This window comes from Tiliqua scincoides, chromosome 3, assembly GCF_035046505.1.
Source record: "Tiliqua scincoides isolate rTilSci1 chromosome 3, rTilSci1.hap2, whole genome shotgun sequence".
Classification (NCBI taxonomy): domain Eukaryota; kingdom Metazoa; phylum Chordata; class Lepidosauria; order Squamata; family Scincidae; genus Tiliqua; species Tiliqua scincoides.
In genome coordinates, this window is record NC_089823.1 from 8417743 (window position 1) to 8442213 (window position 24471).

The 24471-nt window shown below is 47.0% G+C and overlaps 4 pseudogenes; 3 read left to right on the forward strand and 1 right to left on the reverse strand.

Annotated features, from left to right (window-relative positions):
- The first annotated feature begins 296 nt into the window (after nucleotides 1-296).
- Nucleotides 297-416, forward strand: LOC136646472 (5S ribosomal RNA; annotated as a pseudogene).
- A 3282-nt stretch (nucleotides 417-3698) lies between these two features.
- LOC136647115 (5S ribosomal RNA) lies at nucleotides 3699-3818 on the forward strand (annotated as a pseudogene).
- Nucleotides 3819-14187: 10369 nt separating this feature from the next.
- LOC136647166 (5S ribosomal RNA) lies at nucleotides 14188-14307 on the forward strand (annotated as a pseudogene).
- A 7872-nt stretch (nucleotides 14308-22179) lies between these two features.
- Nucleotides 22180-22299, reverse strand: LOC136646960 (5S ribosomal RNA; annotated as a pseudogene).
- Nucleotides 22300-24471: the final 2172 nt, after the last annotated feature.

Genomic DNA, 24471 nt, shown 5'->3' on the forward strand with positions numbered 1-24471 from the left:
CTGTGGAGGGGGGCAGTCAGAAAGGGAGACAGATTGCTTGCTTATCCCAGAGAATTTCTCCACTGCCACCATGCCTGCTGTTTAGCAGGTATGTAATGGTGATGATAAGGTGGGGTTAGGACATAAGTGCCGGCAATACCACCTCCCTGCCTGCCTCCCTGTCCGGAATGACTCTCGTTCCTCCCCTGTCTTGCTCCGTTCCACTGCCATTGCATTTACCTCTGCTGATCCAGCAAAGAGCCCCCTGTGCCGTCACTGGTTGCAGCTACAAGAGCACAATCCTAAATTGCATTTAAGCCAGCAGCAACTGTTACCCTGCACATGCCCGATCTCGTCTGATCTTGGAAGCTAAGCAGGGTCAGGCCTGGTTAGTACTTGGATGGGAGAACGCTTGGGAATACCGGATGCTGTAGGCTTATACCATAGTCTTTCGAGACTGAAGGTTGCCAACCAAGTCCCTTGTACCAGCTTCCAGGTGTCCCGAAAGTGCCATGAAGGAACTTCGCGCCACTGTAGGAGTCAGGGAGGCCAGCACAAGGACATGTGCTGGCCTCTCCATGCCGGAGCAAGTCCCAACAAAGGTAAGTTTGCACCGGCGGTGGGCTGCTGGTGCAGCGGTTTTTGGGAGGGCAGGGGAAGGGCGTTTCATGGGCGTCCCAGGGAAGGGAGGAGGGTGGGCAGACCAGTTGGTGGCCTGAGTCTGGAAGGGGGGTGAGACCGGCCTCTGGCACTTAGGCCAGATCCTAACCTGAGTATCCCAATCTAACACCAGGCAGCTATCGGTGTCAGCGATTTAGCTAGCACAGATCCGAGTAGCTCCATTGTGGTGGCTGGGGCAGTGCTCAGGGTAAGGGGGAAAATATCCCCTTGCCCTGAGTTGTGCCACAGCCTCCTCCAACCCTGCACTGGATACAGCGTAGGCCAGCTGGCCTGCCTGTTCCAGAGTAGGTTAGGATTGGGCTGCCCAACTCATTAGCATCTCGAGCTAAAACTACCCAACCACAGGTAGGCCTGGCTTTTCTTTTCCTGCTTTATAACTAAACTTTGGTTCATCACATTTCCCAATGCAGAAGGTCTGCTAGCGCACCTCCGTGGCGCGCTAGCAGTGATTGCCAGGCTCTCCCCGCCTGTCAGTCGGCAGCAGGGCTTTGCTGCCAGCTGATTGGCTGGCTAGCCAAAGGGGGCGGGACAGAGGAGCTTTTCCAGCGTGCATGCTCTGGGGTTAGCTCAGTCCGTTCCTGCTGCCATGATGCCTGACTGGCTAGCCCCTTGACTGAACTTGGGGGCCTTGCAGGGGTGACCTGAAGGCAGAGCAGTTTGGCTGACTTACCCTCTTCGGAAGACGGTGAAAGGCGGGCTTAATAACAATTGAGTTAGGCCTGGAGTCGGATGGACGCCCTATGAGATTGGGGGACGTAGACGGCTAGGGCCGTTTCCCCCACATAGAACCCTGCACTTGGGATGGGTATTGTTTACCCTGTTGTTGCCTTGTTGCAATCTTGTTGCATTCAATAAAGTGGCCCATTTTAATTCCATACCTGTTTTCGGCTGTATTTATTTGGGGAGTGCATGGTAAGAGGATTCTTACTACCAGATGAGAGTGAACATGCCAGAAACCTTGCAGAATGTGAGCATAAAAACTGACACACCTTTGTTGATAACAAAGCAGTGAGTTACCTCCAGGATGTCATTCTGGGTAGAATTTCTATTTAATTTATGGACAGGTGGCAGGTATATTGGGCCCAGATGCATCCCTTCCAATTTGGCCATCTTAGTTTCTCCAGCATTTCTTGGCTTTTATTTCTGTCTTACCTCCGCAAGAACTCTCGCCTTCATGGAACCCCTGCCGGCATCTCGACTTCCCGGTATTCTTGCATTACTGCTATCCATAGGTATCAATAAAACCTCCATCTGTGTGTGTGTATATATGTCTTTTTGAAATTAATACCCATGTGCAGTTTGGAAATAAAAACCCTCCCAGGCTGACTTCAAAATAAGGCCTGGGAATTTCATTAAATCTTTTTAATGGTGGCTGTGGAAAAGAACCCTCTGTTCTTAGAGAAATTGCTGTAAGACTTCCCAAGTATGAGAATCGTCATGGGTTTGGTTTGATTGCTTCAAAGGGGTGGGAGAAGAATATTTTGGAAATTAAAAAAAATACAGTTGGTGCATCATCCTACCTGTCTATCTGTCTCTTCAAAAGGGAAAAAAGATGCAGTATATGTTAAGCAGAGTTTATTCTTTACTACGAGTACTTCTTCATTGTTCTTATGGTGCAACCCTATCCAGGATTGGGCTGGGATGCACAGGGGTTTTCAGCAGCAGTTCTGCAACAGGGCAGAGGAAGGGGAGATTGGCTCCTGGAAGGGGTGGTGGCAGCTACCAAATCCTAGTCCCCTTTGTGAACCGGATCCTGCAACATGGGTCTGTGCAGATCTATGGCAGTGATTTCACCAGTGCAGGTCCGAGTGCACCCTTCCATTCGGCTTACCCAGAGGAGACCTCTGCAACTGCCCCCCTCAGGATGTTGTACAAGCCGTTTTGACATCACTACATTGTTGGGGAGGGAAGGAAAGGACTGGGCCCTTAGATGATGGGCATCGCAATCCTAACTCATGCTGGAACAGGCAGGCAGGCACAGCTGCGCTGTATCCAGTGCAAGTTTGGGGCTGGCTGAGGCTCAGCCTGAGGTAAGGGGAAATAATTCCCCTAACCCCAGGTAGAACCACAGCAGTCCCAATGGGTCTACTTGGATCTGTGCCACTGATTTAGGTGGCACAGATCCAAGTAGCTCGGAGCTGCCCAGGGCTGCCCAGGAATGGGACTAGGATCCGGCATAAATGCCAGATCCTGGCCCCACCCCCTGCTCCCCGCCCATCCTCCCCTGCCCGAAACACCTCTTCCCAGCCTCCCCCCCGCTTCCTCCCCACCATCCCCATGCCCCCCACACCCCCCCCCCAGACTCCTGCGCCCAAGGATCCCAAGGAAGTTCAGCACTGAACAGATGCCACCCGGATCAAGGGAAGAGCTCCGGGTGGTGGTGAGGTCACTTGAGGTGGAGAGGAGGTGGTCCAGGGCAGGGGAAGGGACCAGGGCAGGAGGGGGTTGGGACCAGCAGAGTCCTGTTCTGCTGTATCCTATCCTCCATGTCAGGCCGAAAAGCCCAACATGGAAGCTCTCAAGTCTGCGCTGGCAAAATAGCCAGTGCAGACTTGAGAAGCTCCATTGTAGGGCCTGGGCTTTCTCTGGGGGAAGAGGAAACCTCCGGTGGGCCACTGGATGCGGTGGTAGCCATTTTGGCGTCATTGCACTCAGCGGTAGCGCCAGGGATAGGACTGGGCTGTAATTCCCCTCCAAAATAAGATAAGCACCAATGGTAACACCTCTAGAACATTGAGTGGTAACAACCTCTCGAACACCAAGGGAACATTGCTCAGACTTGGGTACTGAACAGGAAGTAACAGTTTTACAAGGACACTAGGGCCCCTACTGAATCCCGAGATCATCTGATCTAGTTGGGCTGACAAGCTCCAGCCATTATCAGGTCAGCAGTTCCTTTCCTTCCTTCCTCCTGATGGTGTCAATGGAAGGCATATCAGCCCCACTGCCAGATCTCTGGCTGTGAATCCTCTGCCAACTTAACAGTGTTACAGAGATACTATTTTAGGCCTAGGAATCTCCTACCAAATTTTGTAAATGTTTAGGGAAGCATCTACCCTGCACATGCCCAATCTCATCTGATCTTGGAAACTAAGCAGGGTCAGGCCTGGTTAATACTTGGATGGGAGACCGCCTGGGAATACCGGGTGCTGTAGGCTTATACCATAGTCTTTCGAGACTGAAGGTTGCCAACCACCATCGCTGAATATGTGCACAGGTGGGTAACAGTCAGAGAATATCCAGTATCAAAACGTGCAGAACAGAACTTTTAATGAGACCGGGGGGGGGGATTCGTTACTGTTCTACTGACCTCTTAATCCATGCCAGCTATGGGAGGACATAAGAGTCCATCACCTGTGGCAAGCTGGTTGCATAAAGTCTAATGCCATGCGCTGAACTTGACATGGCTCCGCTGCTGATACTCGATCATAAGTTCCCTGAATTGTAAATGAAAGAAATTGTGCATTGAAAATGTAGCTGCCAGGACAGTCCAGGGGAAGAAAAAAATCAGTAACTGTGGAGTACTCTCATGATTTATTGATATTGTTCCCCCTCATCTCTGCATATAATCAGGAAATAAATTCTTGTTGCCACTCTCTCAAAGAGGGAAATATTTATTCCAGCAGATTCCAGTAGCAGATTGAATAAATCATGATCTGCCAGTCTGCACTCTGGGCAATACTAACCTTTGCAAGGTTTGCTCAGAAGTTCTCGAGGTTCCTCCAGCATACAAATATACCCAATGCAAGTCTTGGAGTCTTCACTTCTATGACAATGTAAAAATAATATCTTTCTCCCCCCCCCCTACTTTCCAGCAGCTAAGATTGTGGGGATGGGGCTCTGGACAGTTTCTACATTGACTACTGAACCAGCTTCACTCATGCCTTGATCTTCTCTGCCAATCACACGTAATCAACATTCAGATGTTTAAGAACATAAGAACATAAAAACAGCCCCACTGGATCAGGCCATAGGCCCATCTAGTCCAGCTTCCTGTATCTCACAGCGGCCCACCAAATGCCCCAGGGAGCACACCAGGTAACAAGAGACTTCATCCTGGTGCCCTCCCTTGCATCTGGCATTCTGACATAACCCATTTCTAAATCAGGAGGTTGCGCATACACATCATGGCTTGTACCCCGTAATGGATTTTTCCTCCAGAAACTTGTCCAATCCCCTTTTAAAGGCGTCTAGGCTAGACGCCAGCACCACATCTTGTGGCAAGGAGTTCCACAGACTGACCACACGCTGAGTAAAGAAATATTTTCTTTTGTCTGTCCTAACCCGCCCAACACTCAATTTTAGTGGATGTCCCCTGGTTCTGGTATTATGTGAGAGCATCTCTCATCTCTCCCTTCCTCTGCTCCAAAACATAAATGAATACTTGCATTGTGATGTCATCAGGGTTTTGATTCCCATCCCCACTGGCAGAAGCCAATGTATGGAGAGTGGACAGGGAAACAGGGATAGCACTAGAAGTTAGGTTGACTCAGATGAGTGGTGCCTAGTGGTTAGTGTGCATGTGCTCCCTTCCTGCTTCCTGTTTTCCCACCAGGCCACCAAGAACCATAGTCGATGTAGTTATCATGAACTTAATATTTTGGAATGTCTGGGGACCACTGGGACTATGTCTCCCATAGTTCTTAGAGGTGCTGCATGAAAACCTAGAACAGCCATTTTCATTTACAGGGTCAGTGTGGAGGGCTGCACCAGCTCAGCCGTGCAAAAAATCCATTCCTGGTGCCAGCTGGCATAGATAAGTTCATGCCAGACCATGGGGGGTGCGAGACAGTGCGAGAGTGGAGGCAGGGAGGGGGTTGTTTTTGGGTGGGGGAAGAAGGAATGGAGGAACGATTGGGTCCAGGAGGTGTCTGGGTCGGTGGCCATATCCTAACCCCCTTCCCAGCCATCCTGGCTTTAAATGGGCATTCCTGGGTTTGTGCCTGTAACCAACTGGCACAGATATAAGCCCCATAGAGGTGGCTGAGGCATTACTCAGAAATATGCCTTTATGTTGCTCCTGTGGGTTTGGGCTGAAATTTATTAAATTTATAGCAGGTTAGGAGGTGGCTGAAAGTCTACTTAGCGTAAGGGGATATATTTGCCCTTACCTTAAGTAGACTTCCAGCCACCTCCTAACCTGCTAAAAATGTAGTAAACTTCAGCTCAAACCCACAGGAGCAGCACAAAGGCATATTGCTCAGAGTAAGGTTGCAATCCTAACCACACTTTCCTGAGAGTAAGCCCCATTGAACAAAATAGGACTTACTTCTGAGTAGACCTGGTTAGGACTGTGCCCTAAACTTAACAACTTTAGGTTCCCTGAGGGCTAAATCCTATCCAATTTTCTAGTGCCGGTGCAGCTGTGGCACTGGGGCGTGCATTGCATCCTATGGTGGTGAGGCAGTCACGGAGACCTCTTCAAGTGATGGGAACATTTGTTCCCTTACCCTGGTGCTGCATTGCAGCTGCAATGGTGCTGGAAAGTTGGATAGGATTGGGCCCCGAGTCATTTATAGCCGAGTAGTTTATACTGGAGATGTGAAAATCTGTCAAAAGCACAACTGCAACATCCTGGCCCTTCTCCCCACAACAGCCCCTGGTTCTGCCCCACATTCTACAAGCAGAATTGCTCAGTGCACCTGCACCTGATTTTGCAGTCATTTCCCCCTCTCGTCCTACACATCCCACCCCATTCCAGAGGATCCCCCAACCCTCAGGAGAGTCTTAAAAAAGAGGTTCAACAAAATCATGTGTGAAAGCTTGCACAAACAGGAGAATATCTCTGGATGTGGAGTCTGTCTTCTCACAAAACACTCTTCCCTGAGCTTGGTAACAATCCTTCTGGGAAGAGGGTTTTTCCCCTCGCAAAAGGGCATCTGGTGATCAAAAACATCATATTTTTGCCTCTCTTGGGATTTTGTGTTCAAATTGTACTCTGAGCTGTGGCAAATTCTCCCTTCCTTCCTTCGGTAAATGATGTATAAATAATAAAATTAACTTTTTGCCATCACAACCCGCCAGGATCATAAACACATCCAGGCTGAAGCCCAAATTGGCCCTTGATCCAAATGAAACCCCAGCCTCGTTTGGTATGGCTTGTTCTACTTTCCTCATTTCAGATAGCGATCTATTTTAAAACTTGTCCCATTTTGTTCCATTTCATGTCAAACCAGCCTTCCTTTAATTGGAAGAGAGCCTTGCTGGAGAGCTTCTCTCAGCACAGCGGTGGCCGTAAAGGAAGTTTTCAGGCTGCTGACATGCAGGTTTTATATTTTCATCTTCAAAGACAATATTATAAAACTTTAGCAAAGTTTCTGCATCCACATCAGGTTTTTTTTTTTCTATAGGGGAGGGGGGACGAAACTTTGGAAAAGTACTTAGAACCCAGAGTTTTACTTTGGCCTCTGTTAAGCACACCAGCAATGCTTCTTGGGGTGACTTTGCCAAGACCAAAAAACAAAAAAGTAAGACTAAAACTGAAGATATATTTTACATGTCATTGATCTACCTACGGAGAACATTTTTATAATATGGATGCAGAAAATTCTAGTTTGAAATTTATGATAAGTCATTGGTTCTCAAATTGTGGGTCCAGGACCCATCAGTGGGTCATGACTCAATTTTTGATGGTTTCTAAAATTGACAGGGCAGATTAGGCTATATGCAGCAAGCTGTTACTGGGGGGGGAAGCACTGTTGCCCAATCACCATTATAGCCACACCCCTTGGAATTCATAAACCGGGCAGCAGCCTCTAGAGCAGGGGTGCCCAAACCCCAGCCCTGGGGCCATTTGTGGCCCTTGAGGCCTCTCAATGCAGCCCTCAGGGAGCCCCCAGTCTCCAATGAGCCTCTGGCCCTCCGGAGATTTGTTGGAGCCCACACTGGCCCAGTGCAACTGCTCTTAGCGTGAGGGCAACTGTTTGATCTCTCACGTGAGCTGTGGGATAAGGGCTCCCTCCATTTCTTGCTGTTTCACGTCTGTGATGCAGTAGCGGCAGCAAAGGAAAGGCCAGCCTTGCTTTGTGCAAGGCCTTTTATAGGCCTTGAGTTATTGCAAGACCTTCATTCATTCATATAAGTTCATCTTTAATATATTCATTTATGTAAACGTATGTAAATTTATTCAAATTTTAAATGTAAATTAATTCTTTTTTTTCCCTGGCCCCCGACACAGTGTCAGAGGGATGATGTGGCCCTCCTGCCAAAAACTTTGGACACCCCTGCTCTAGGGCATATGAAAATTTTGAGCACCACTGTGCTAAGTCATAGAATTAGACAGTACCTACAAGGTCATCCAAACCCCCTGCCTGTAGCATGAAATCCTCCTAGGGCATTGTTGCCAGATTCCCAGTCTAAGCTTCACTTAGAAAATTATGTCCATTTTCAGCTAATTAGCTCCCCTTCTTTCCCCAGCCATGGACCTGTTTCTGCCCTGCAGCACTGGACCCCACCACCAAGGTAGCTCACCTGTTCAACCTGCAGAGGTCTTCCTTCCTCCCCTCTCCTGCCAGCAGCTCCTCCCACCACTGCAGCAGCACCTTGGTCCTCATCAGGTCTTGGGCATGGCAGCCACACACCAATCTCCAGTGTCTCCAGCAGTCTGTTCCAGCCAGTGGCGTGTAGCCGTGATGATCATGTAGCCGGGTGCCAATGATCGTGTAGCCGGGTGCCAAGCTCAAAATGTTGCCCCGGAAGTGATGACACAACAGGAAGTGACATCACGCCCGGTGTCAGGTCTTTGGCACCCCAGGCCCTGAATTGTTGTAAAGCCAGGATGTGGCAAGAGGGGCCTTGATGTCCAGGCCTGGTGTGAAATGTAAATTAAAAGAGACAGCAGCACTGTTCTGTTCAACTCAATTCAATTTTGTTTATTTCTTCCTAGATCTTTTTTGAAAGGCTGGTAAACCTCGGTGGGACCCAATAGAGTGTCATTTTAAAAAGTGGGTCCCAGTGCTAAAAAGTTTGGGAACCACACTGGCCTAGTATATATATTTACCTTGAAGTCAAAGGAAATTGCTTCTGAGTAGACGTGCATAGGATGCCACAGTTGGACACTCAACAATCCTTTGCCTTGTGCAGAGATGTATAGCAGTTACCTTGGTGTTTCTCAGTACATAAGAACATATGAAGAGCCCCTCTGGATCAGGCCAAAGGCCCATCTAGTCCAGCTTCCTATATTTCACAGTGGCCTACCAAATGCCCCAGGGAGCACACAAGACAACAGACACAACCTGGATCCTGGCACCCAGGATCCAGTAGGCAAGTTGATGTGGAAAGTTCCCTGAGAATAAGAAACTTGGGCACCTTTGGTCAAGCCAATAATGTTGTTGTTGTTTTATCACAAGCAATGAATCCCTTTCCTGGGGGAAAAAAAAATCGCCTTGGTTCACTATATCCCTTTCCCTGTTTTGATCCTTTTCTATCTTGATGTAGACATTATTACAACTGGGTTTTCATGAATATAAATATCATTACAGCTCAGTTTTCATATATCCAAGTAATATAGCCTATTTATGAAAGCTCTGGTACCAAAAAGGGAAATAAATATTATTCATATTATTTTACTGCATTTGATGGCTTTGCAGGGCAGTCCGGATGACAGGAGGGGAAAAAAAAAAGATAAGCTTTCATCTCCTTAGAATATTGCCCTGTGTGGAATACAGGTGCGGTGGAACTAAATTCAGAATCGAAAACAACCAGACTTCATTTCTCATAGTATTCTTTTTCTCTCCAAAACTGTAAGTGAGGAGACAAAAGTCATAAGTAAAAGTCAGGTCTATAGGCATTGCTAGAGAAGACCTTATGTTTGCCTGTTTCTCTTCCCCAGCAAAGCCCAATGCATAAATTTTGCGTGGAGGATGTAGGCTGGAAATTAGATCCTTGTTCACATATAAACACTGAATGTGATTCTCAGTGGCATAGCTAGAGGGGGTGCAAAGCACTAAGTTTCGGCAGGGAGCCTCACCGCAGCGTGCAAGCAGTCCCTCCCCTTCATTCGCCTCCATTTTGCTCCCACCCCCTGGAGCTCCCACCCCCTCTAGCTACACCACTGGTGATTCTACCTCATCCCATGAGAATGTAGGTGCTGAGGGGGGGATAAATCATTTCATTGCATTGGGCCTTGGAGCTGAACCTCCAAATGAGGGTGCATTCTGCACCCACACTGCTACTTTCCCCTACTTTCACTCCTGTTTCCCTAGGAAAAGGGCGAGGAGGTACAAGTTAACAGGTATGGCTCACTTCCACATAGGAGCATTTCCACAAGGCCATTCCTTAGTTCAGGGATTCCCAAACTTGCCTGGGTCACAACACCCCTGCAACCTTCCCAGTTAAATCAGGTGCCCCCATCTTGGACCTCTCAAAATCTCATGATATCCAAAATGATGGCATCCAAGTTTCATGAGATTATATCAGATTCAAAATGGCAGCACCAAATCTTTTGAGATTGCAAAAGCCAAGATGGTGGCACCCAGGGGAACAGGTAGAGTGGACAACTGGGGACACTCCATGGCACCCCTACGTGCGTGCCATGATGCCCTAAGATAGGGCCCATGAGAGGGGGTAAAGGGGGTAATTTGTACCTGGGCCCAGGGTCAAAAAGGGGGCCTAGGAGGCGAAGGAGGGGACCCAGAAATTTCCTGGGATATTTTCCAATCTCACCTGGACGCGCTGCCTGCTTGGGATGCTGGACACGCAATGGCTGCCACATGCCATATGTGCTGGGCCAAGGAATGCACGACACTCCTTATCATAGCATCAAATCTGGGAGGAAACAGGCCTGCTACAGTAGCTCTTTGGCTTGTGGATCTGCTTACCATGGAGTGTACAGGAGCTCCGGGACACAAATGCGGGGCCACCACTGCTGCAGAAGGAAGTTTTGGTATACATACACTAGACAAATAACAACAACAACAACAACAACAACAACAACAACAACAACAACTGGGTATTTATATATGGCCTTTCTGGTCATTGGATTACTCCAATGACTTTATTCAAGGCGTTTCACATAGGCAGGCTGTTTCTAAATCCCCAAAGGGATTTTTACAATCACAGAAAGGTTCTGTCTTTCAAGAACCGCACAACATTTCAGATGGATTTTTTGTGGTCTGGTCTCACTTCTGGCCCCCAGTTGCCTCCCACGCTGGCTGACAAGCAGTTCCTTCATCTCTCACTTGAAGGGCGGCCAAGACGCTTCTTCGCTCACACCAAAGAGCAGGTGGAATAACTCAGCTCAGCTTGTCAGCTGCTTCAAGGTCTCACCGTTCACGGAGCTGCCAACGGCCTCAAACTGGTGACCTTCCAATGTTATCTTCGGGCTAATGGAGGCTCTACCCTCTAGACCAGACCTCCTGCCCTGACATATTAAGCATAGGGCATGCATAGCCCTGGCAATGGAGAGAGCAGGTTGTTCTTTGATACGAGAATATCGTGTCTGTCAACCTCAGGTCTGCTGGTGAGGTGATCACAACAAAGCAAGACTTGCGTAATTCCTGAATCAAAAAACGAGGTGATAACTTCAGTGGGAAAAAGGGGAATTGGACAAATTCAAGGAGGATAGAGCTAACAGTGGCTATTAGCTGTGACAGCAATATGCAGCTTCAATATTTGTGATCTTGCCTGCTCTTGGAAGCTAAGCAGAGTCAGGCCTGGTTAGTACTTAGATGGGAGACTGCCTGGGAATACTGGGTGCTGTAGGCTTATACCATAGACTTTTGAGACTGAAGGTTGCCAACCATTTATGCCCCTGAATGCCAATTATTGGGGGACACCCAATAATTCGGGATAGGGTTGTTTTCAAGCCCTGCTTGTGGGATTTCTGCAAACATTTGGCTGTACCAGAGTCAAACTTGTGACATGGGCATTCCCAACCCTTTCCCTTTCCTTTTCCCTATACTGGTATCTGGAATGAGAAAAAGATCCCCCCCCTTCTTACAGTAATATCCTAATACGCAGCCAGTTCAATTCATTACGCAGTAGAAAGGGAGTTACTGAGAAGCAAGCTAGCCCTATTGTGGTTTCTGTTCCTTGGACATACAAGAGAGTGACAGAATATTAGGAGCAGTGGCATAGCTAAGGCATCTGGCCCTTAGGGAAACAAAAATAATGTGTCCCCCATTCCCCCATTACACCCCCCATTTTATCATCCCAGTTTGACATCTTGGAGGCTCTTCTTAGGCCCCAGGTACCATGCTTTGAGGGGCTGTCTTACATAACTCTTAAAGACACTTTAGGCATGTAGCCTCCCTGAGCCTCAGAAGTCCTCTTAGGGCATTTCCGGTTTGGGGCAAAAACTAGAAATGACTTTTGGAGGCCTCTAAGACACCAGGTGTGCTACCTGGTGCAATGTACTCTCTGACAGTCTTTAAGTAGCAGTGCCACCGATTAGGAGGGTTGAACAGAACGTTGCTAGTTTTATCTGTCTCTCTCCTTGATAGATAGATAGATAGATAGATAGATAGATAGATAGATAGATAGATAGATAGATAGATAGATAGATAGATAGATAGATAGATAGATAGATAGATAGATAGATAGATAGATAGATAGATAAGGGAAGAATTCTTATGGTGTTGACAAGATGGTAATGGAGACTTTAACTGATCTCTTAACACCCAGATAATCTCTTTCGTTTTCCTCCAAAAGTAATGAGAGTAGTCCCTTAAAACTGTCAACTTCTTGCATTTACTTTTCCAAAAGTTGCTTGAAACCAGTTGGGTTAATAAAGATACAACTTTGTTCCATTAATTGCAGCACAGCCACTATTAGTATGCTAATGGACAGATGTTTTCTTAAAGAAGAGATAAAAGAGATAAAAGGTGTCATGAGAATAAATAGCTCCTATTGGTGGTGGAGGGGGAGTTCACATGGAAATGCAGTCAAGTGGTGCATTTATTTGGGACGCCTCCGCATCTTTATGTACCTGGTTATCCTTTGAAGACATCTTACTGGGCCACACATAATGGTGGCTCTCAAAGGCGAATTGCAGCCCAATCCTATCTAAAAATCTTGCTGGCAGAATGCGCGTTTTACTGGTGCGAGTTGCCACAAAGCAGCCATAAACGTGGGTCTATAAATGTAATAAATAAACATTGTCAGTTTGCTCAAAAATGTCTATGGTGACATTCTCCTAATTCAAACTCCAAGCAGTGGCGTAGCCAGAAGGGGTGCAAAGCACTGAGTTTTGCAGGGAACGTCACCGCAGTGTGCAAGTGACCCCTCCCCTTCAGAGCCCTTCAAAACTTAGTGCTTTGCGCTCCTTCAAGCTATGCTACTGCCTCTCCAAACCCCCTTTGCTCTGAACAGTTTTGCAGCCAAAAAAGTTGGTGTTGCCCTGCTTTCTCCAACATTAATCCCCGCGGTCCCTGACGGATAATGTATTGTTTGCCATTTCCTAGCCCTTCATTTCCCAAGGGTTTATCAGTAATACAATCCTTAAAAAAAAATTGATTTCTTTTAAATATGAACCTTGAGCAGTCAAAATCAGGGGATTAGAAAGGGGTGCAATGGAGCAGCCATTGGTTGGTGCTCTGTAGTATTATGTTCCCATAGTGATTGGAGGTCAGATTTTCATTTTGTATCGTAGCTCTCAAATTCCTCCGTGTTCTGAAAATACAGAAAGCTTGCACTGTATTTCTCTGCAGCTCAGAAGCTCACTGGGTGGTTTAGGAACAGATTTAATTGAAGGACTGCAATGCTCAGGCTCCTAGGATTTGACGCTGGGATGGAGGAGGGAGGTGAAACGGCAAGCGGAGTTGAGTACCTAAGTGTTCTGGTTCCATGGATGTTTCTCCACCTGGGTCGTTCCCGCCCATTTTAAAGGTTTGCACGTTTGTAAGTTGCAGTAAGCTTAAAGTTTAAAGGAGCAGGTGAGGATTGCTGTCTCAGGTGTGTTTCACCAGCCCACCAGGTCACTTCTCCTACAGTGACTAGGAGCAGAGGTTTACTATCAACCTTGCAGGTTTAAGACCATAGGATTGGAAGCAAAGTGAAGGAAATCTAATCAGAATAGTATGAAAATGGCAAACAAATTAAATAACTCCTGTGATGTTAGAATGAAAACACTACCCTTCCTTTTAAATGTAGGAAACTGCCTTATGCTGAGTCATGCTTTTGCTGAGTCATGCCGTCGAGCTCAGGATTGTCTGGGGGGGGGGTCAAACCCGTTTCATACAGTGGACCAAATAACATTCACAAATACCTGCTGGGGGCTAGAAGTGACATTATTAAGCAGGAAGTGATTAAGCAGGTCATGACCAGAAATAAGCACTTTTTTTCTCACCTAGGAACTCATCAGCTGCAAATGAAGAATAGAAAATATGCATATCTTGATAATATTTTTTAAGATATGGGAGTGCTCAATTATTATGTGGGCCATCCTTTCAGCAGTGGCACCTCTGTACAGCTCAGCAGCTGAGAGCAGCTAATGGTGGTAATGATGGTGGCTCTAGGAGAGACTGAGGACCCGATAAAAAGCTTCCATGGGCCGCATCCTGCCCACCAGCCTTATGTTTGACACCCCTGGTCTATACTAAATGTTACTCTGCAGATGCCCAATCTCGTCTGATCTCGGAAGCTAAGCAGGGTCAGGCCTGGTTAGTACTTGGATGGGAGACCGCTTGGGAATACCAGGTGCTGTAGGCTTATACCATAGTCTTTCGAGACTGAAGGTTGCCAGCCAGGCATTCTTCCCAATTTCAGACATGGGTCTTTCTCAGCCCTACCTGGAGATGCTACCAGATATTGAAGCTGTTGTTTTCTACAAAATGCCACGGATTTGCACCTCTTAGGAAACAAACTGGGAGTTTTGCAGGAATTCCTATTATTCATTTTGTTACTAAAGAAAAATAAACAAAAGGGGCTAGATTTGGTTCATATTTCCCCCCCATTTATTACAGAGCAAATGTGCATACCTCATGATCTTATGGACACCAGCACCCGCAAGGACAAAGTTCTAAGTTAAACAGATAAGATCAAGGACATATTCAAGCTGTCAAGGAAAAAAACAAACACTCTGCTGTATTTCATGGCTTCACAAAACTAGACTTCCGGTCTTGTTAAATCCCACAGTTTTATTGCAACATGTGGACCTTTTGGAAACCTGAAGGAAAACTGTGACCCTCTTAGAAATAATATCCTTCACAAGAAGGAATTGGTAGAGGAATGAAAATCTACAGCCATAATGAATGACACCGAGAATGACTCGAACCCCCTTTCTGGCCAGCGTGATATTTTATTGGCCTAGACAATCCCATTCATTCCAAAGTCATGGGCTATGAAAATTACTTTTGGCGGAGTTTATTACAGCAGGTAATGAGACTATAAATCTGCAAGCTGTTTGCTTAGCTTTCTGGACAGTTAGAAAAACTGTCACTATTTAGGTTGCATTGAATAGGGAGTAAAACTGTGGCTTTAAAAACAATATTATATATCCCCTGGATATGTATGGTGATGCCTGGGCCTATGTGTAGTACAGCGACTTAGTCACAGTTAAATATACTTAATGGGATATTAAGTCGCAAATGGTCCATCTGCCCCACACTCTCTAATGATACCATTTTTATAGGCACAGTTATTAATTTTACTCTTTTGCCTTGTCACACTTGCATCTCCTCCACCTCCCTTTGTTGCCCCCCAACACTCCAGGGTTGCTACCAGTACAAGGCAGTGTAAGGTGGGATAATCTACTGAGGAGGGTGGAGGATAGTGACTCACCATTCTCTGTCTAGATGGTCTATCTAGATGGGTGCTCTCAATGCAACTGGCAGCAGCTGTCTAAGATTTCAGACAGGACCTTCCTCTTCCCTAGCAGGAAATGCCAGGGATTGAACCTGGAAGTAGCATAGTCAGGAGGGAGGTGTGGTAAGTACTGTAGGGGACTCAATGTGCCAGGTAAGCAGCCCCTTCCACTTGCTGTTGGAGTCATTCCCGGCAACGCACAGGTTGCACCTTTCCCCGGCTACGCTATTGAACCTGGGAGTTTCTGCATGCAAAGCAGATGCTCTACTGCTGAGCCACAGCACTTCCCATGTTGCCATGCTGTAAAGCACCATGACTAAGGGTGCTACCCAAATGAATAAGTAACTATGTATAAATTATTCTTACTGGGGTTCCACCGAATTTTTCTACCCAAAAATGTTCTGGTGAAAGCAAGAAGGTTCACAGTGCAAAATATTACACACAAAAAGCTCTCTCTTTTTTACACACCCTCAAGACCCGATCCCTCTTTCTCAGCCCAGACCCAACCACTGTGACTTCTTGGACATATACCAGCTAAACAGGTGGCATAGTTCTGACAGGACCTATGGCAGCCAGGTGGCTTACTGAGAGGTAAGTAAAAAAATATTTTTACTTACTTCCCAGGCTGTCTGTTCCACAGGAGGCAGCTTGCACTCTGTTGGTACCACTGCATCATATAAACGGATGGGTAATAAGATAGGGGCCTTAACCATTTTGCTACTTCAGGGACCAATCCTATTCGCCGCCGTAAGGCACGTTTGCAGCTCTCAGTGCCAATGGAGTGCTGGTGCTAGCCCAACATTGACCGGCACTGGGCTAGTGCCAATGGAGCACCGGAGCTCCATCGCTAGGCGGTCGCGCGGACCGCTGGGCAGTGGAGAGGTAGGTGGGAGTGCAGGGGAAAGCAGGGAGGAGGCATTCCGGAGGGGGGGGAGGTGGAGTGAGGGTGGGGAGAGGATGGGGAGGAGGTGTGGGAGGGAGCATGGTGGGAGGGAGGCAGAACCCGTAGAACTTCGCTGTACTGATCCTGTGTCTCCGTAACAGGCCACCTGCCCGACATGGAGGCTCTGAATTCTACGCTGACCCTTGGGTCGCGCACACTGGGAGCTCAGGATTGGGCTGCTAGTCATGGATGGAGTTTTTTGTTCTTAATTGTGAGCCACTTAAAGGTTCTCCGTGTTGTTGAAAATGATTCAGTAATTGGTACTGGATAAGTCAGAGCAGCAGCCATTCTTCTTCCTCTTCTTCCATTCAGCCACTGAGACCTCCAGCCTAAAGGATCACCAGTGGCCACCGGCAAGAGAGAGCTTTCTGCTTGAGATGCCCAGGAGCCATGGAAGCTTGGGCTAAATGAATGGTCTGATTCATTATAAGATGATTTCAATGAAGGCCCATCCATGAGGCCACCTGATGAAGGTTGCATCAGCAGCAGATTATAAGGAGTCCAGAAACTCAGAGTGTGTATCCATCCAGCCTGCTGTCAATGCAAGCCACAATGCAGTGGCGTAGTTAAGAGGAGGTGCAAAGCGCTAAGTTTTGCAGGGAGCCTCACAGTGGCGTGCAAGCGGCTGCTCCCCTTCAGAGCCATGTGTATGCCTCTGTTTGCTCCTACCGCCTGGAATGACTCTGAAGGGGAGGGGTCGCTCATTTGGCAACAGCGCATGAGAAACACAGTAAGGTTTGGGGGACTTTTGGTAGCCTGGAGGTGGTGACCCCAAGGTGACATCAGGCAGCATTTGGGGTGGCACACGCTGGCTTCATAGGTCTCACGTCACATAGGCAAGGATCAATGCACAGTTGGTGGGCTGTTGTTGGGTCACAACTGTGTCAGCCTGGAGTGAGATGCTGTGCAGTGAAGGTACTGAAAGCTCACATTTAAGGGAGGCAGGACAATAACAACCTGCGCAATCAATGCCTTACATTATTTAGCTGTCAAAGTCAAGCTGTGCAGAAATACAGTCAATGTGAATGTTGATTGCAGAAATTAATTCTAACTCAGCCTCATGTTGATGCACACACAGAGGCCTCCTTCTCACTCAGGTGGGAAATCTGTGCCCGGTCTGTACTCTTCACACTACAGGCGGTGATGCCCGTCTCCCATACAGAAAGATAAGAAGCTTCTTTGTACCAAGTCAGACCAAGTTCACAGCGAGCCAGACAATGTACCAAGTTCATTGAGCTGACTATTGTCTATGCTTGTATATGACTGAGTATAGGCATTTTCCCATATCCATGGGGGATGCATTCCCAGCGCCCCTGCAGATAAGGAAACCGTGGATAAAATGGGACCCTAATGCAGTGGCGTAGCTAGAAGCGGCTTAGCTGCACTAAGTTTTGCAGGGAGCCTCACCGCAGCATGCAAGGGGTCCCTCCCTCTCCTCGCCAGAGCCATTCCAGGCAGGAGGAGCAAAAGGGATGCTGCATGAGGCTCCCTGCAAAACTTAGTGCTTTGCACAGCTATGCCACTGCCTATATGAAGAAGTAAAATACTTCTCTGTGCCCCCCCCAGCATCAGTTACCTTTGTTGAGCTTCTTTACCCCGGCATCAAGCAAGTCTGTGTCTTCCTTTTACTGAATGCTAAAACAGAAACGCAAAAACGCAGGCAGGCAGCCTGGATGCTAGAGGGAGAGATGTGAACAGGAAGCAGGGCCTAGTGTGCAGGCTGCCTGCCTGCCTGCCTGCCTGCCTTTTGCATTCCTGTTTTAGCATTTAGTAAAAGGCAGACTTGCTTAGCGCCAGGGTAAAGAAGCTCAACAAAGGTAGTGGGTCTGGGAAGTGCAGGGCCCCATGGGGGGGGCTGTGTACAACCGAATCCATGGATACTGGTTGGCAACCTTCAGTCTCGAAAGACTATGGTATAAGCCTCCAGCACCCGGTATTCCCAGGCGGTCTCCCATCCAAGTACTAACCAGGCCTGACCCTGCTTAGCTTCAAAGATCAGACGAGATCAGGCATGGAATGACTATGGTATAAGCCTACAGCACCTGGTATTCCCAGGCGGTCTCCCATCCAAGTAATAACCAGGCCTGACCCTGCTTAGCTTCCAAGATCATGGTATAAGCCTACAGCACCCGGTATTCCCAGGCAGTCTCCCATCCAAGTACTAACCAGGCCTGACCCTGCTTAGCTTCCGAGATCAGACGAGATCATGCATGTGCAGGGTAACAGAGTGCCTCTGCAGATATGGGGGGGGGCACTGTATATGATTGAGATCACGTTAGTGTTTGACCTGATCCAGCTGGGGTTTTCTTGCATGTGTTCCAATGTGCTCATTTTCTGTGTGCAAGAGTTGTTTGGATGGAGAAACATTCAACTGGGCTAGAAGAACGTACAGTGTTCGTTTTAAAATATATATATTTCCCCCCTTTCCCGCGGTGAAGCAAATACCGAAGGCGACTTATAAAGTTCCACAATTAAACTGTATGTGCAATGTATAAAAACAATGAATTAAATAATTAATAAAAGCAACAAAACCATTGCTGGGAGCAACGGTTTGGTTTACTTGCTCAATCAGGAAGTCAATTTACCATTCTATAATTTTTGTGTTTGTTTCTTGCTGCAACCAGTGGTGGTCCTGGCCACTGCGTCATCTGGGGCACACCTTCAGGGGTGCTGCGCTCCACCTGGAGTACCTGCTGCCTTCCCCCCCCAGCATTCTGAGGGTTGGGAAAGCTTCGTGTGGCCTCCCTGGCCCTCAGAAGGCCTCTTGGGGAGGCTCTCAGATGGTAGCCCTCAAATCAGCACACCAGTATTGGCAACCAACTGAGTGCTGTATAGAGGGAGCTGCTGGGATGAGAGTGGATGGCACTGAGACACACTCCCCCAAGCCTGGCGCCCGGGGCATTTGCACCCCTTGCCCTTCCCGGGTACGCCAGTGTTCAAAGTTTCAGGTTCAGCATCCTGCAGCAAACATCAGATAACTCATTCAAGGTAGGAGGGATTCACCCTGGACAGAAGGTGAAAAAAAAAAATAAACGACTGCTGTGAACAAGACAGTCCTGCGTATTGGCTGCAAAGGAAGGTTATCTACATGTCCATTAGCAGTAACTTGGCATCAACAATGTTTATTTGATTCAAGGTTAGTATTTCAGATGTCAATATTTGTTTTGAAATTAGCATATTTAATGTAGCCAAACAAATTACTAACGGAAACTAACCTTGCAGAATCTTCACATTGCTCCAGTTCTCTTTGGTGTCCCACCTACACCTATCTACATTCATAAAAGCAAGCATAAATTAGTGGCCTAATTCTATCAGTATGGTATGCTGGTAGACTCCCAAGGTCCACATGTGTACCACACAGTACACCATAGGAGCTGGTTGTCCAATGGTCTGCAGAATGCTGCCACTGGTGCAAAAAGTGGACATGGTGTTACTGGTGTTGGGGACAGACTGGGGCAGGGTTCGGGCCAGGACGTGGCAGGGTTGGAGGTAGGACTTGGTGGCAGTGATGTCCACCGGATCCTTGACCACCAGCAAAAGAGCAGGCATAGATCTGAGTTGGCCCATATGGGACCACAGAGCAGCCAGAGAGGTAGGTAAGTATGTAATTTTTTCTTTCTTTATGTACCTATCCTAGCTGGCCTTGTCCTCAGCTGGTCCTCAGGATGCAGTGAATGCTATGTCAGTATACCTCACTGTTCAGCCCAGGATAGGAGTGTGCCACAGATAGGTTTTCCCTCAATCCTAAGTAGAATACATGTAATCAATGTTCATGCCACTATCAGCCCAATGTTAAGCCAGCTATCGCTGGTGGAACAGACATGTGCACTGTCGTAAACGTGCCATAAGAATGCACCAGCCAGAACACTGGCTGGTCGGGGGGGGGGGGGACGACAGGAGAATGGAGGTGGGAAGATTTTATGTGTTGGGGGAGGGTGGGGAGGAGGCAAATCAGGCCCAGGAGAGGGCTGAAACTGCTGCTACTGCCACCACTATATTCTATCCCCATTCCCGGGCTTGGAAGCCTGACAAAAGGTGGCTTGGATTTGCACCAGCAATATCACTGGCACACATCCAAAGTAGTCTCGTTGCAGCTGTGAGACTTTACAAATGTCCCCTTGCCCCAAGGAGACCTCCAGTAGCCTCTAGTCCTGTGCTGGATGCAGCGAAGTTTGCAGAGGGACTGCTGCATAATGGGGCGAGACATTTGTTAGGACTGGGCTGTAGGTTGTGTAGAACATAAGTGGCTCATGCCATGTGCCCCCTGTAGTGATCTTCAACAGCTGGGTTCGCTAGCATTCCATGCAGCAGGAGCTACATCAAGAGGTGTGTTGGCCTACACTCCCGTTAGGGTCCCGTTAGGGAGAAGGGCGGGACAAAAATAAAGTTTTATTTTATTATTATTATTTACACTCCATTTATCTGGGTCAAACACAATCACGGCCTTGGGTCGAGTCTTCAAAAAGAAGTCCTGTATCTCATAATGATCTATGGAGAATTGAGATACACACCCCTTCCACTTAGCACCATGTTTAGCCACTTCACACAGCAGTCTCTGCTGCCCTCCTAACCCATAATTTGTTTCCAATCATAACCTAGCCTATTATTGTCATAGGAAGCCACCAAAGGGAGAAGAATAAAGTCTGGAGACCACCATCTGTATGCATGGGGAACACCATTCAAGACTGCCTACCGTGACATTATTCTTGTTATTTAATTCTTCCTGGGCTCTTTAAAACAACCTTGAAAATGTTTTTGGTTGAACGGAGAAATATAAATACTATATTAAAATGACAATCAACACTGGTTATGATCCAAAAGATCTACTTTAGGCTCTACCAGTCTACCTATGCCCCGTGGAATTTTTGACTTTTTAATCTGAAAAGCTAAGCTCTGTGTCGTAGCAAAAATTGTTTTTGAAATACTATTTCAAAAGACATTTGCCATTTAGCATCAGAGGATTACTGCCGGAGACCTTCGACCTCAGCAAATGTATTCCGCAGCTCTTTGAATCCTGGCCATCATAGTATAGTACGTCTCCCCCCAAAAAACATACACACGTTTTAATGAGCTGTCATTCATTCATACATACTTTATTGAAGCAAACACTCAAACATTGAAGGGAAGCAACTGAAGAGATGTGTGGAATCACCCCAGCGGTAGCATAGCTAGAGGGGGTGCAAAGCACTAAGTTTTGCAGGCACCTGTACGCCTCCATTTTACTCTCACCGCCAGGAATGGCTTTGAAGGGGAGGGGGAGGGCCACTTACATGGCGCATTCAGGTACTTGCAAAACTTAGTGCTCTAGCTATGCTACTTCATCCCAGCACACCCGTTGGGGGATGACTACAGATCCCTTAGTCAATCATGTCAGCGGTATATTAACTAATTAATTATGTCATCAACAGGGTGAAACAACTGCTTCTGTTTACACCGTACGCAGGATATGTGTGAATTACATTATATGTGTGGATTATAGCACAATAAATTTTATTCTATAAAGTGTGCATACATTTTCTTGGGATGCCCTGGATATGTATGCAACAACCCTTGAAACCGATTAACTCCGAGATTAATTCAAAGCATTTCTGACATTGTTATGGTACTCTTCCACATGCTAGAGAATTTAAAATTTGGCCAGTACCCCGATGACTCAAAAACGCGGAAAACATGCTGAGCCAAAACACCCAACCGTGTCATTCCCACTCATTCACAGGCTGCTTAAATGTGGGGGTCAGGACATTTTGGTCATACAAAAGTGAAATTACATTTACTGTATTTATTTGCTTTAGGTATTTGGTTGGCAACCTTCAGTCTCGAAAGACTATGGTATAAGCCTACAGCACCCAGTATTCCCAGGTGGTCTCCCATCCAAGTACTAACCAGGCCTGACCCTGCTTAGCTTCCAAGATCAGACGAGATTGGGCATGTGCAGGGTAACAGTTGCTGCACTCTGTCCTTCCATCATAAAATGACAGTATGACTCACAATGAAAAAGAATTAAAAGTATAATGCAAAACAACTAAACCAAAAAGAACTTAAATCTGTGCTGTAGTATTTTGCTGTGTCCGACTTGGGGTCTGTATTGGTGCAGGTGGCTTCTCCCCCCAGCTGGAAGACACTATTTTCCCAGTACAATTTCTCAGGACAACACTATGTAGATGGTGCAATGTCTAATTAAAAGGAAAAATCTTGGGATTGGGGTGATGGAGAAAATTAGGAAGGTGGAACACTGATGCTGCCATAAATACTGGCTCTGTGAAACTGGGGGCAAACAAATATAGTGAGAGCAACAAATATGGTGACCTGGGGGGTCATCTCCCCCAATTCTCCCCAAAATTCAGTCCTAATGTTTTATATTATTGAACCTAATTTGCAGGTTTGTGCCAGAGCCACAGTACCAAGTCTTGAGTGGAGTCTCTGCCCCCCCTTGACTCAAGTCACCCATGAGTCATAACTGTGGCTGTTGCAACTCATCCAGAGACATTCTTCAAGTCATTTTGACAAGAATCCAAGTCTTTTTGAAAAGCAGGTCAAGCCCCGGAAGCGACGAAACAAAAAGGAAGCAAGCTTTTGTGTGCACACACACAAAACAGAGTCGCAAGCTCATACGAAAGCAAGCCTTGATTCGAGTCTATTCAAGTCTTTTCATTTTTAGGGTAAAACCCCCAAGTCCCGAGTCAGTGCCCAAGTTTTTGACTCGTGTGGCTCAAGTCCATACGAGACACGAAAAACGTGTTTTCATGACTCAAGTCTGAGTCACCCGAGTCTCAGCATATCCCTGCTATAATTTGTACATTTGCTTCACAAAATTTCTGATGTGCTGATGTAGGTGTGTGCTAAAATTTGCCTTCTCGGCATGCCGGTAAAGATGAAAGTTTACCAAGTGCCTTCAGTTTTATGTTCCCACTTGGTAAATGGTTGCTTGCATTTGCCTTCTGTCCATACAAACAAAACAAAAAAAATAGTAACCCTTTTTGGGGCAGGTAACCTTATGCTCTTCAGGAATGTCAACACCAGCCAAATGATCTCATTTTATAGCAATCTAATCAGAAGCCAGAGAAAAGCCGGCATCAGACAGCATTCTGGCACGGCGGCTACAGAGAGCCGCGCAAGCATGATTGGCTTCTCTATGTGCAATTTTACCTCAAGCAACAACACTGGAGTCTGGACAATTGGCATCCTGCAGCTTTGCCCACTGAAAATCAATAGGATTTCCATTACATTTCAATTGTCTTGCAATGGAGAAAGCCACAGGGCTTTGACGGCTGATGTTCATACATTTTTAAATATTACCTCCTGCAGGGAGGGCTGCAGAGTTTTTTAATCTTTTCCCCCATCTAAATAACCAATGAGAAACATGCAAAAAGTAATCAAATCCAGCCACCAGTTTCTCCTTGGGAACAATTGTCAGTCTTCTGAGAGAGGACCCTGTTCTTGATGTGCTCTCTTGCCTCCCCATCCTCATCTCCCATAACCCCTAACGATTTTGGCAAGACATATTTCATTTATGGGCCAGTTCCAGAAAAATTTCCTACAGTAACCGCTTGAATGGGACTGTTCACAGTGGCAAGAAATGGGACTGGCAGACGTAAAGAGCCAAGCAGATGCAAAGTGACGGAGTTGCCATCAAAGGAGAGCTGACATTAAATTGGGCAGGAACATGCAGAAAAGCTATGTTATTCCCACAGCTTAAAAGCACAGTTATTTGAGCACCGAAACCTCCCTTCTCCTGAATCAGACCATTGGTCCATCTGGTTCGGTAGCATTGGCTCTCTGGGGTGTCAGGAAGGGACCTTTCCAAACCTTCCCTGGAAATGTCAGAAATTGAAGCTGGGACTCTATGTAAGCAAAACATATGCCCTGCTGCTTGACTATGGCCTCTCCACTCCTCCTTTATTCCATCCAGAGGTATAAGCTAAGCCATCTGGCACCTGTAACACAAAAAGTTTTAACACACCCCATATCCCCCAAATTTAACACCGCCATTTGACATCATAGAGGCCTCCAAAAACCAGAAGTGCCTTTTGGGGGCCTCTAAGAACCCCCTCAAGGTGTGGTGCCTGGGACAATGTACCCCCTGCCCCCCTTAGCTACGCCACTGCCTCCATGCATTTATTATACCC